Source organism: Lepisosteus platostomus, chromosome 8 (assembly GCF_059453375.1).
Source record: "Lepisosteus platostomus isolate fLepPlt1 chromosome 8, fLepPlt1.hap1, whole genome shotgun sequence".
Lineage (NCBI taxonomy): Eukaryota > Metazoa > Chordata > Actinopteri > Semionotiformes > Lepisosteidae > Lepisosteus > Lepisosteus platostomus.
The window spans coordinates 34,441,787-34,454,462 of record NC_142618.1 but is presented as its reverse complement, the minus strand read 5'-3'; positions in this window follow the sequence as shown (position 1 = coordinate 34,454,462).

Sequence of the window (12,676 nt, the reverse complement as noted above, 5' to 3'; positions counted from 1 at the left end):
AAACTTGCAGAAACATGTTTATTTCTGCTGAAAAACATGTTTTGAACCTTTCTGCACACTGGGGTTAAGATCTGAGTGTGTGGGCTCTTCTGAGCCTTGCTGCTACATGGGGATTCAGTTGTCTGAAAAAACGCGTTTATTTCGGGCTGAAAAACACGTTTTGCAGAGTGTACTGTTACTGCCCCATAACTTACATGGGGTTGACCAAACTTGCAGAAACATGTTTATTTCTGCTGAAAAACATGTTTTGACACTTTCAGCACACTGGGGTTAAGATCTGAGTGTGTGGGCTCTTCTGAGCCTTGTTGCTACATGGGGATTCAGTTGTCTGAAAAAACGCGTTTATTTCGGGCTGAAAAACACGTTTTGAAAAGTGTACTGTTACTGCCCCATAACTTACATGGGGTTGACCAAACTTGCAGAAACATGTTTATTTCTGCTGAAAAACATGTTTTGACACTTTCAGCACACTGGGGTTAAGATCTGAGTGTGTGGGCTCTTCTGAGCCTTGCTGCTACATGGGTATTCAGTTGTCTGAAAAAACGCGTTTATTTCGGGCTGAAAAACACGTTTTGAAAAGTGTACTGTTACTGCCCCATAACTTACATGGGGTTGACCAAACTTGCAGAAACATGTTTATTTCTGCTGAAAAACATGTTTTGACACTTTCAGCACACTGGGGTTAAGATCTGAGTGTGTGGGCTCTTCTGAGCCTTGTTGCTACATGGGGATTCAGTTGTCTGAAAAAACGCGTTTATTTCGGGCTGAAAAACACGTTTTGAAAAGTGTACTGTTACTGCCCCATAACTTACATGGGGTTGACCAAACTTGCAGAAACATGTTTATTTCTGCTGAAAAACATGTTTTGACACTTTCAGCACACTGGGGTTAAGATCTGAGTGTGTGGGCTCTTCTGAGCCTTGTTGCTACATGGGGATTCAGTTGTCTGAAAAAACGCGTTTATTTCGGGCTGAAAAACACGTTTTGAAAAGTGTACTGTTACTGCCCCATAACTTACATGGGGTTGACCAAACTTGCAGAAACATGTTTATTTCTGCTGAAAAACATGTTTTGACACTTTCAGCACACTGGGGTTAAGATCTGAGTGTGTGGGCTCTTCTGAGCCTTGCTGCTACATGGGGATTCAGTTGTCTGAAAAAACGCGTTTATTTCGGGCTGAAAAACACGTTTTGCAGAGTGTACTGTTACTGCCCCATAACTTACATGGGGTTGACCAAACTTGCAGAAACATGTTTATTTCTGCTGAAAAACATGTTTTGACACTTTCAGCACACTGGGGTTAAGATCTGAGTGTGTGGGCTCTTCTGAGCCTTGTTGCTACATGGGGATTCAGTTGTCTGAAAAAACGCGTTTATTTCGGGCTGAAAAACACGTTTTGAAAAGTGTACTGTTACTGCCCCATAACTTACATGGGGTTGACCAAACTTGCAGAAACATGTTTATTTCTGCTGAAAAACATGTTTTGACACTTTCAGCACACTGGGGTTAAGATCTGAGTGTGTGGGCTCTTCTGAGCCTTGCTGCTACATGGGGATTCAGTTGTCTGAAAAAACGCGTTTATTTCGGGCTGAAAAACACGTTTTGCAGAGTGTACTGTTACTGCCCCATAACTTACATGGGGTTGACCAAACTTGCAGAAACATGTTTATTTCTGCTGAAAAACACGTTTTGACCCTTTCTGCACACTGGGGTTAAGATCTGAGTGTGTGGGCTCTTCTGAGCCTTGCTGCTACATGGGTATTCAGTTGTCTGAAAAAACGCGTTTATTTCGGGCTGAAAAACACGTTTTGAAAAGTGTACTGTTACTGCCCCATAACTTACATGGGGTTGACCAAACTTGCAGAAACATGTTTATTTCTGCTGAAAAACATGTTTTGACACTTTCAGCACACTGGGGTTAAGATCTGAGTGTGTGGGCTCTTCTGAGCCTTGTTGCTACATGGGGATTCAGTTGTCTGAAAAAACGCGTTTATTTCGGGCTGAAAAACACGTTTTGAAAAGTGTACTGTTACTGCCCCATAACTTACATGGGGTTGACCAAACTTGCAGAAACATGTTTATTTCTGCTGAAAAACACGTTTTGACCCTTTCTGCACACTGGGGTTAAGATCTGAGTGTGTGGGCTCTTCTGAGCCTTGCTGCTACATGGGTATTCAGTTGTCTGAAAAAACGCGTTTATTTCGGGCTGAAAAACACGTTTTGAAAAGTGTACTGTTACTGCCCCATAACTTACATGGGGTTGACCAAACCTGCAGAAACATGTTTATTTCTGCTGAAAAACATGTTTTGACACTTTCAGCACACTGGGGTTAAGATCTGAGTGTGTGGGCTCTTCTGAGCCTTGCTGCTACATGGGTATTCAGTTGTCTGAAAAAACGCGTTTATTTCGGGCTGAAAAACACGTTTTGAAAAGTGTGCTGTTACTGCCCAATAACTTACATGGGGTTGTCCAAACTTGCAGAAACATGTTTATTTCTGCTGAAAAACATGTTTTGAACCTTTCTGCACACTGGGGTTAAGATCTGAGTGTGTGGGCTCTTCTGAGCCTTGCTGCTACATGGGGATTCAGTTGTCTGAAAAAACGCGTTTATTTCGGGCTGAAAAACACGTTTTGCAGAGTGTACTGTTACTGCCCCATAACTTACATGGGGTTGACCAAACTTGCAGAAACATGTTTATTTCTGCTGAAAAACATGTTTTGACACTTTCAGCACACTGGGGTTAAGATCTGAGTGTGTGGGCTCTTCTGAGCCTTGTTGCTACATGGGGATTCAGTTGTCTGAAAAAACGCGTTTATTTCGGGCTGAAAAACACGTTTTGAAAAGTGTACTGTTACTGCCCCATAACTTACATGGGGTTGACCAAACTTGCAGAAACATGTTTATTTCTGCTGAAAAACATGTTTTGACACTTTCAGCACACTGGGGTTAAGATCTGAGTGTGTGGGCTCTTCTGAGCCTTGCTGCTACATGGGTATTCAGTTGTCTGAAAAAACGCGTTTATTTCGGGCTGAAAAACACGTTTTGAAAAGTGTACTGTTACTGCCCCATAACTTACATGGGGTTGACCAAACTTGCAGAAACATGTTTATTTCTGCTGAAAAACATGTTTTGACACTTTCAGCACACTGGGGTTAAGATCTGAGTGTGTGGGCTCTTCTGAGCCTTGTTGCTACATGGGGATTCAGTTGTCTGAAAAAACGCGTTTATTTCGGGCTGAAAAACACGTTTTGAAAAGTGTACTGTTACTGCCCCATAACTTACATGGGGTTGACCAAACTTGCAGAAACATGTTTATTTCTGCTGAAAAACATGTTTTGACACTTTCAGCACACTGGGGTTAAGATCTGAGTGTGTGGGCTCTTCTGAGCCTTGTTGCTACATGGGGATTCAGTTGTCTGAAAAAACGCGTTTATTTCGGGCTGAAAAACACGTTTTGAAAAGTGTACTGTTACTGCCCCATAACTTACATGGGGTTGACCAAACTTGCAGAAACATGTTTATTTCTGCTGAAAAACATGTTTTGACACTTTCAGCACACTGGGGTTAAGATCTGAGTGTGTGGGCTCTTCTGAGCCTTGCTGCTACATGGGGATTCAGTTGTCTGAAAAAACGCGTTTATTTCGGGCTGAAAAACACGTTTTGCAGAGTGTACTGTTACTGCCCCATAACTTACATGGGATTGACCAAACTTGCAGAAACATGTTTATTTCTGCTGAAAAACACGTTTTGACCCTTTCTGCACACTGGGGTTAAGAGCTGTGTGTGTGGGCTCTTCTGAGACTTGCTGCTACATGGGTATTCAGTTGTCTGAAAAAACGCGTTTATTTCGGGCTGAAAAACACGTTTTGAAAAGTGTACTGTTACTGCCCCATAACTTACATGGGGTTGACCAAACTTGCAGAAACATGTTTATTTCTGCTGAAAAACATGTTTTGACACTTTCAGCACACTGGGGTTAATATCTGAGTGTGTGGGCTCTTCTGAGCCTTGCTGCTACATGGGTATTCAGTTGTCTGAAAAAACGCGTTTATTTCGGTCTGAAAAACACGTTTTGAAAAGTGTACTGTTACTGCCCCATAACTTACATGGGGTTGACCAAACTTGCAGAAACATGTTTATTTCTGCTGAAAAACATGTTTTGAACCTTTCTGCACACTGGGGTTAAGATCTGAGTGTGTGGGCTCTTCTGAGCCTTGCTGCTACATGGGGATTCAGTTGTCTGAAAAAACGCGTTTATTTCGGGCTGAAAAACACGTTTTGCAGAGTGTACTGTTACTGCCCCATAACTTACATGGGGTTGACCAAACTTGCAGAAACATGTTTATTTCTGCTGAAAAACATGTTTTGACACTTTCAGCACACTGGGGTTAAGATCTGAGTGTGTGGGCTCTTCTGAGCCTTGTTGCTACATGGGGATTCAGTTGTCTGAAAAAACGCGTTTATTTCGGGCTGAAAAACACGTTTTGAAAAGTGTACTGTTACTGCCCCATAACTTACATGGGGTTGACCAAACTTGCAGAAACATGTTTATTTCTGCTGAAAAACATGTTTTGACACTTTCAGCACACTGGGGTTAAGATCTGAGTGTGTGGGCTATTCTGAGCCTTGCTGCTACATGGGTATTCAGTTGTCTGAAAAAACGCGTTTATTTCGGGCTGAAAAACACGTTTTGAAAAGTGTACTGTTACTGCCCCATAACTTACATGGGGTTGACCAAACTTGCAGAAACATGTTTATTTCTGCTGAAAAACATGTTTTGACACTTTCAGCACACTGGGGTTAAGATCTGAGTGTGTGGGCTCTTCTGAGCCTTGTTGCTACATGGGGATTCAGTTGTCTGAAAAAACGCGTTTATTTCGGGCTGAAAAACACGTTTTGAAAAGTGTACTGTTACTGCCCCATAACTTACATGGGGTTGACCAAACTTGCAGAAACATGTTTATTTCTGCTGAAAAACATGTTTTGACACTTTCAGCACACTGGGGTTAAGATCTGAGTGTGTGGGCTCTTCTGAGCCTTGTTGCTACATGGGGATTCAGTTGTCTGAAAAAACGCGTTTATTTCGGGCTGAAAAACACGTTTTGAAAAGTGTACTGTTACTGCCCCATAACTTACATGGGGTTGACCAAACTTGCAGAAACATGTTTATTTCTGCTGAAAAACATGTTTTGACACTTTCAGCACACTGGGGTTAAGATCTGAGTGTGTGGGCTCTTCTGAGCCTTGTTGCTACATGGGGATTCAGTTGTCTGAAAAAACGCGTTTATTTCGGGCTGAAAAACACGTTTTGAAAAGTGTACTGTTACTGCCCCATAACTTACATGGGGTTGACCAAACTTGCAGAAACATGTTTATTTCTGCTGAAAAACATGTTTTGACACTTTCAGCACACTGGGGTTAAGATCTGAGTGTGTGGGCTCTTCTGAGCCTTACTGCTACATGGGGATTCAGTTGTCTGAAAAAACGCGTTTATTTCGGGCTGAAAAACACGTTTTGCAGAGTGTACTGTTACTGCCCCATAACTTACATGGGGTTGACCAAACTTGCAGAAACATGTTTATTTCTGCTGAAAAACACGTTTTGACCCTTTCTGCACACTGGGGTTAAGATCTGAGTGTGTGGGCTCTTCTGAGCCTTGCTGCTACATGGGTATTCAGTTGTCTGAAAAAACGCGTTTATTTCGGGCTGAAAAACACGTTTTGAAAAGTGTACTGTTACTGCCCCATAACTTACATGGGGTTGACCAAACTTGCAGAAACATGTTTATTTCTGCTGAAAAACATGTTTTGACACTTTCAGCACACTGGGGTTAAGATCTGAGTGTGTGGGCTCTTCTGAGCCTTGCTGCTACATGGGGATTCAGTTGTCTGAAAAAACGCGTTTATTTCGGGCTGAAAAACACGTTTTGCAGAGTGTACTGTTACTGCCCCATAACTTACATGGGGTTGACCAAACTTGCAGAAACATGTTTATTTCTGCTGAAAAACACGTTTTGACCCTTTCTGCACACTGGGGTTAAGATCTGAGTGTGTGGGCTCTTCTGAGCCTTGCTGCTACATGGGTATTCAGTTGTCTGAAAAAACGCGTTTATTTCGGGCTGAAAAACACGTTTTGAAAAGTGTACTGTTACTGCCCCATAACTTACATGGGGTTGACCAAACTTGCAGAAACATGTTTATTTCTGCTGAAAAACATGTTTTGACACTTTCAGCACACTGGGGTTAAGATCTGAGTGTGTGGGCTATTCTGAGCCTTGCTGCTACATGGGTATTCAGTTGTCTGAAAAAACGCGTTTATTTCGGGCTGAAAAACACGTTTTGAAAAGTGTACTGTTACTGCCCCATAACTTACATGGGGTTGACCAAACTTGCAGAAACATGTTTATTTCTGCTGAAAAACATGTTTTGACACTTTCAGCACACTGGGGTTAAGATCTGAGTGTGTGGGCTCTTCTGAGCCTTGTTGCTACATGGGGATTCAGTTGTCTGAAAAAACGCGTTTATTTCGGGCTGAAAAACACGTTTTGAAAAGTGTACTGTTACTGCCCCATAACTTACATGGGGTTGACCAAACTTGCAGAAACATGTTTATTTCTGCTGAAAAACATGTTTTGACACTTTCAGCACACTGGGGTTAAGATCTGAGTGTGTGGGCTCTTCTGAGCCTTGTTGCTACATGGGGATTCAGTTGTCTGAAAAAACGCGTTTATTTCGGGCTGAAAAACACGTTTTGAAAAGTGTACTGTTACTGCCCCATAACTTACATGGGGTTGACCAAACTTGCAGAAACATGTTTATTTCTGCTGAAAAACATGTTTTGACACTTTCAGCACACTGGGGTTAAGATCTGAGTGTGTGGGCTCTTCTGAGCCTTGCTGCTACATGGGTATTCAGTTGTCTGAAAAAACGCGTTTATTTCGGGCTGAAAAACACGTTTTGAAAAGTGTACTGTTACTGCCCCATAACTTACATGGGGTTGACCAAACTTGCAGAAACATGTTTATTTCTGCTGAAAAACATGTTTTGACACTTTCAGCACACTGGGGTTAAGATCTGAGTGTGTGGGCTCTTCTGAGCCTTGCTGCTACATGGGGATTCAGTTGTCTGAAAAAACGCGTTTATTTCGGGCTGAAAAACACGTTTTGAAAAGTGTACTGTTACTGCCCCATAACTTACATGGGGTTGACCAAACTTGCAGAAACATGTTTATTTCTGCTGAAAAACATGTTTTGACACTTTCAGCACACTGGGGTTAAGATCTGAGTGTGTGGGCTCTTCTGAGCCTTGTTGCTACATGGGGATTCAGTTGTCTGAAAAAACGCGTTTATTTCGGGCTGAAAAACACGTTTTGAAAAGTGTACTGTTACTGCCCCATAACTTACATGGGGTTGACCAAACTTGCAGAAACATGTTTATTTCTGCTGAAAAACATGTTTTGACACTTTCAGCACACTGGGGTTAAGATCTGAGTGTGTGGGCTCTTCTGAGCCTTGCTGCTACATGGGGATTCAGTTGTCTGAAAAAACGCGTTTATTTCGGGCTGAAAAACACGTTTTGCAGAGTGTACTGTTACTGCCCCATAACTTACATGGGGTTGACCAAACTTGCAGAAACATGTTTATTTCTGCTGAAAAACATGTTTTGACACTTTCAGCACACTGGGGTTAAGATCTGAGTGTGTGGGCTCTTCTGAGCCTTGCTGCTACATGGGGATTCAGTTGTCTGAAAAAACGCGTTTATTTCGGGCTGAAAAACACGTTTTGCAGAGTGTACTGTTACTGCCCCATAACTTACATGGGGTTGACCAAACTTGCAGAAACATGTTTATTTCTGCTGAAAAACACGTTTTGACCCTTTCTGCACACTGGGGTTAAGATCTGAGTGTGTGGGCTCTTCTGAGCCTTGCTGCTACATGGGTATTCAGTTGTCTGAAAAAACGCGTTTATTTCGGGCTGAAAAACACGTTTTGAAAAGTGTACTGTTACTGCCCCATAACTTACATGGGGTTGACCAAACTTGCAGAAACATGTTTATTTCTGCTGAAAAACATGTTTTGACACTTTCAGCACACTGGGGTTAAGATCTGAGTGTGTGGGCTCTTCTGAGCCTTGTTGCTACATGGGGATTCAGTTGTCTGAAAAAACGCGTTTATTTCGGGCTGAAAAACACGTTTTGAAAAGTGTACTGTTACTGCCCCATAACTTACATGGGGTTGACCAAACTTGCAGAAACATGTTTATTTCTGCTGAAAAACATGTTTTGACACTTTCAGCACACTGGGGTTAAGATCTGAGTGTGTGGGCTATTCTGAGCCTTGCTGCTACATGGGTATTCAGTTGTCTGAAAAAACGCGTTTATTTCGGGCTGAAAAACACGTTTTGAAAAGTGTACTGTTACTGCCCCATAACTTACATGGGGTTGACCAAACTTGCAGAAACATGTTTATTTCTGCTGAAAAACATGTTTTGACACTTTCAGCACACTGGGGTTAAGATCTGAGTGTGTGGGCTCTTCTGAGCCTTGTTGCTACATGGGGATTCAGTTGTCTGAAAAAACGCGTTTATTTCGGGCTGAAAAACACGTTTTGAAAAGTGTACTGTTACTGCCCCATAACTTACATGGGGTTGACCAAACTTGCAGAAACATGTTTATTTCTGCTGAAAAACATGTTTTGACACTTTCAGCACACTGGGGTTAAGATCTGAGTGTGTGGGCTCTTCTGAGCCTTGTTGCTACATGGGGATTCAGTTGTCTGAAAAAACGCGTTTATTTCGGGCTGAAAAACACGTTTTGAAAAGTGTACTGTTACTGCCCCATAACTTACATGGGGTTGACCAAACTTGCAGAAACATGTTTATTTCTGCTGAAAAACATGTTTTGACACTTTCAGCACACTGGGGTTAAGATCTGAGTGTGTGGGCTCTTCTGAGCCTTGTTGCTACATGGGGATTCAGTTGTCTGAAAAAACGCGTTTATTTCGGGCTGAAAAACACGTTTTGAAAAGTGTACTGTTACTGCCCCATAACTTACATGGGGTTGACCAAACTTGCAGAAACATGTTTATTTCTGCTGAAAAACATGTTTTGACACTTTCAGCACACTGGGGTTAAGATCTGAGTGTGTGGGCTCTTCTGAGCCTTGTTGCTACATGGGGATTCAGTTGTCTGAAAAAACGCGTTTATTTCGGGCTGAAAAACACGTTTTGCAGAGTGTACTGTTACTGCCCCATAACTTACATGGGGTTGACCAAACTTGCAGAAACATGTTTATTTCTGCTGAAAAACACGTTTTGACCCTTTCTGCACACTGGGGTTAAGATCTGAGTGTGTGGGCTCTTCTGAGCCTTGCTGCTACATGGGTATTCAGTTGTCTGAAAAAACGCGTTTATTTCGGGCTGAAAAACACGTTTTGAAAAGTGTACTGTTACTGCCCCATAACTTACATGGGGTTGACCAAACTTGCAGAAACATGTTTATTTCTGCTGAAAAACATGTTTTGACACTTTCAGCACACTGGGGTTAAGATCTGAGTGTGTGGGCTCTTCTGAGCCTTGTTGCTACATGGGGATTCAGTTGTCTGAAAAAACGCGTTTATTTCGGGCTGAAAAACACGTTTTGAAAAGTGTACTGTTACTGCCCCATAACTTACATGGGGTTGACCAAACTTGCAGAAACATGTTTATTTCTGCTGAAAAACATGTTTTGACACTTTCAGCACACTGGGGTTAAGATCTGAGTGTGTGGGCTATTCTGAGCCTTGCTGCTACATGGGTATTCAGTTGTCTGAAAAAACGCGTTTATTTCGGGCTGAAAAACACGTTTTGAAAAGTGTACTGTTACTGCCCCATAACTTACATGGGGTTGACCAAACTTGCAGAAACATGTTTATTTCTGCTGAAAAACATGTTTTGACACTTTCAGCACACTGGGGTTAAGATCTGAGTGTGTGGGCTCTTCTGAGCCTTGTTGCTACATGGGGATTCAGTTGTCTGAAAAAACGCGTTTATTTCGGGCTGAAAAACACGTTTTGAAAAGTGTACTGTTACTGCCCCATAACTTACATGGGGTTGACCAAACTTGCAGAAACATGTTTATTTCTGCTGAAAAACATGTTTTGACACTTTCAGCACACTGGGGTTAAGATCTGAGTGTGTGGGCTCTTCTGAGCCTTGTTGCTACATGGGGATTCAGTTGTCTGAAAAAACGCGTTTATTTCGGGCTGAAAAACACGTTTTGAAAAGTGTACTGTTACTGCCCCATAACTTACATGGGGTTGACCAAACTTGCAGAAACATGTTTATTTCTGCTGAAAAACATGTTTTGACACTTTCAGTACACTGGGGTTAAGATCTGAGTGTGTGGGCTCTTCTGAGCCTTGCTGCTACATGGGTATTCAGTTGTCTGAAAAAACGCGTTTATTTCGGGCTGAAAAACACGTTTTGAAAAGTGTACTGTTACTGCCCCATAACTTACATGGGGTTGACCAAACTTGCAGAAACATGTTTATTTCTGCTGAAAAACATGTTTTGACACTTTCAGCACACTGGGGTTAAGATCTGAGTGTGTGGGCTCTTCTGAGCCTTGTTGCTACATGGGGATTCAGTTGTCTGAAAAAACGCGTTTATTTCGGGCTGAAAAACACGTTTTGAAAAGTGTACTGTTACTGCCCCATAACTTACATGGGGTTGACCAAACTTGCAGAAACATGTTTATTTCTGCTGAAAAACATGTTTTGACACTTTCAGCACACTGGGGTTAAGATCTGAGTGTGTGGGCTCTTCTGAGCCTTGTTGCTACATGGGGATTCAGTTGTCTGAAAAAACGCGTTTATTTCGGGCTGAAAAACACGTTTTGAAAAGTGTACTGTTACTGCCCCATAACTTACATGGGGTTGACCAAACTTGCAGAAACATGTTTATTTCTGCTGAAAAACATGTTTTGACACTTTCAGCACACTGGGGTTAAGATCTGAGTGTGTGGGCTCTTCTGAGCCTTGCTGCTACATGGGGATTCAGTTGTCTGAAAAAACGCGTTTATTTCGGGCTGAAAAACACGTTTTGCAGAGTGTACTGTTACTGCCCCATAACTTACATGGGGTTGACCAAACTTGCAGAAACATGTTTATTTCTGCTGAAAAACACGTTTTGACCCTTTCTGCACACTGGGGTTAAGATCTGAGTGTGTGGGCTCTTCTGAGCCTTGCTGCTACATGGGTATTCAGTTGTCTGAAAAAACGCGTTTATTTCGGGCTGAAAAACACGTTTTGAAAAGTGTACTGTTACTGCCCCATAACTTACATGGGGTTGACCAAACTTGCAGAAACATGTTTATTTCTGCTGAAAAACATGTTTTGACACTTTCAGCACACTGGGGTTAAGATCTGAGTGTGTGGGCTCTTCTGAGCCTTGTTGCTACATGGGGATTCAGTTGTCTGAAAAAACGCGTTTATTTCGGGCTGAAAAACACGTTTTGAAAAGTGTACTGTTACTGCCCCATAACTTACATGGGGTTGACCAAACTTGCAGAAACATGTTTATTTCTGCTGAAAAACATGTTTTGACACTTTCAGCACACTGGGGTTAAGATCTGAGTGTGTGGGCTCTTCTGAGCCTTGCTGCTACATGGGGATTCAGTTGTCTGAAAAAACGCGTTTATTTCGGGCTGAAAAACACGTTTTGCAGAGTGTACTGTTACTGCCCCATAACTTACATGGGATTGACCAAACTTGCAGAAACATGTTTATTTCTGCTGAAAAACACGTTTTGACCCTTTCTGCACACTGGGGTTAAGAGCTGAGTGTGTGGGCTCTTCTGAGACTTGCTGCTACATGGGTATTCAGTTGTCTGAAAAAACGCGTTTATTTCGGGCTGAAAAACACGTTTTGAAAAGTGTACTGTTACTGCCCCATAACTTACATGGGGTTGACCAAACTTGCAGAAACATGTTTATTTCTGCTGAAAAACATGTTTTGACACTTTCAGCACACTGGGGTTAAGATCTGAGTGTGTGGGCTCTTCTGAGCCTTGTTGCTACATGGGGATTCAGTTGTCTGAAAAAACGCGTTTATTTCGGGCTGAAAAACACGTTTTGAAAAGTGTACTGTTACTGCCCCATAACTTACATGGGGTTGACCAAACTTGCAGAAACATGTTTATTTCTGCTGAAAAACATGTTTTGACACTTTCAGCACACTGGGGTTAAGATCTGAGTGTGTGGGCTCTTCTGAGCCTTGCTGCTACATGGGTATTCAGTTGTCTGAAAAAACGCGTTTATTTCGGTCTGAAAAACACGTTTTGAAAAGTGTACTGTTACTGCCCCATAACTTACATGGGGTTGACCAAACTTGCAGAAACATGTTTATTTCTGCTGAAAAACATGTTTTGAACCTTTCTGCACACTGGGGTTAAGATCTGAGTGTGTGGGCTCTTCTGAGCCTTGCTGCTACATGGGGATTCAGTTGTCTGAAAAAACGCGTTTATTTCGGGCTGAAAAACACGTTTTGCAGAGTGTACTGTTACTGCCCCATAACTTACATGGGGTTGACCAAACTTGCAGAAACATGTTTATTTCTGCTGAAAAACACGTTTTGACCCTTTCTGCACACTGGGGTTAAGAGCTGAGTGTGTGGGCTCTTCTGAGACTTGTTGCTACATGG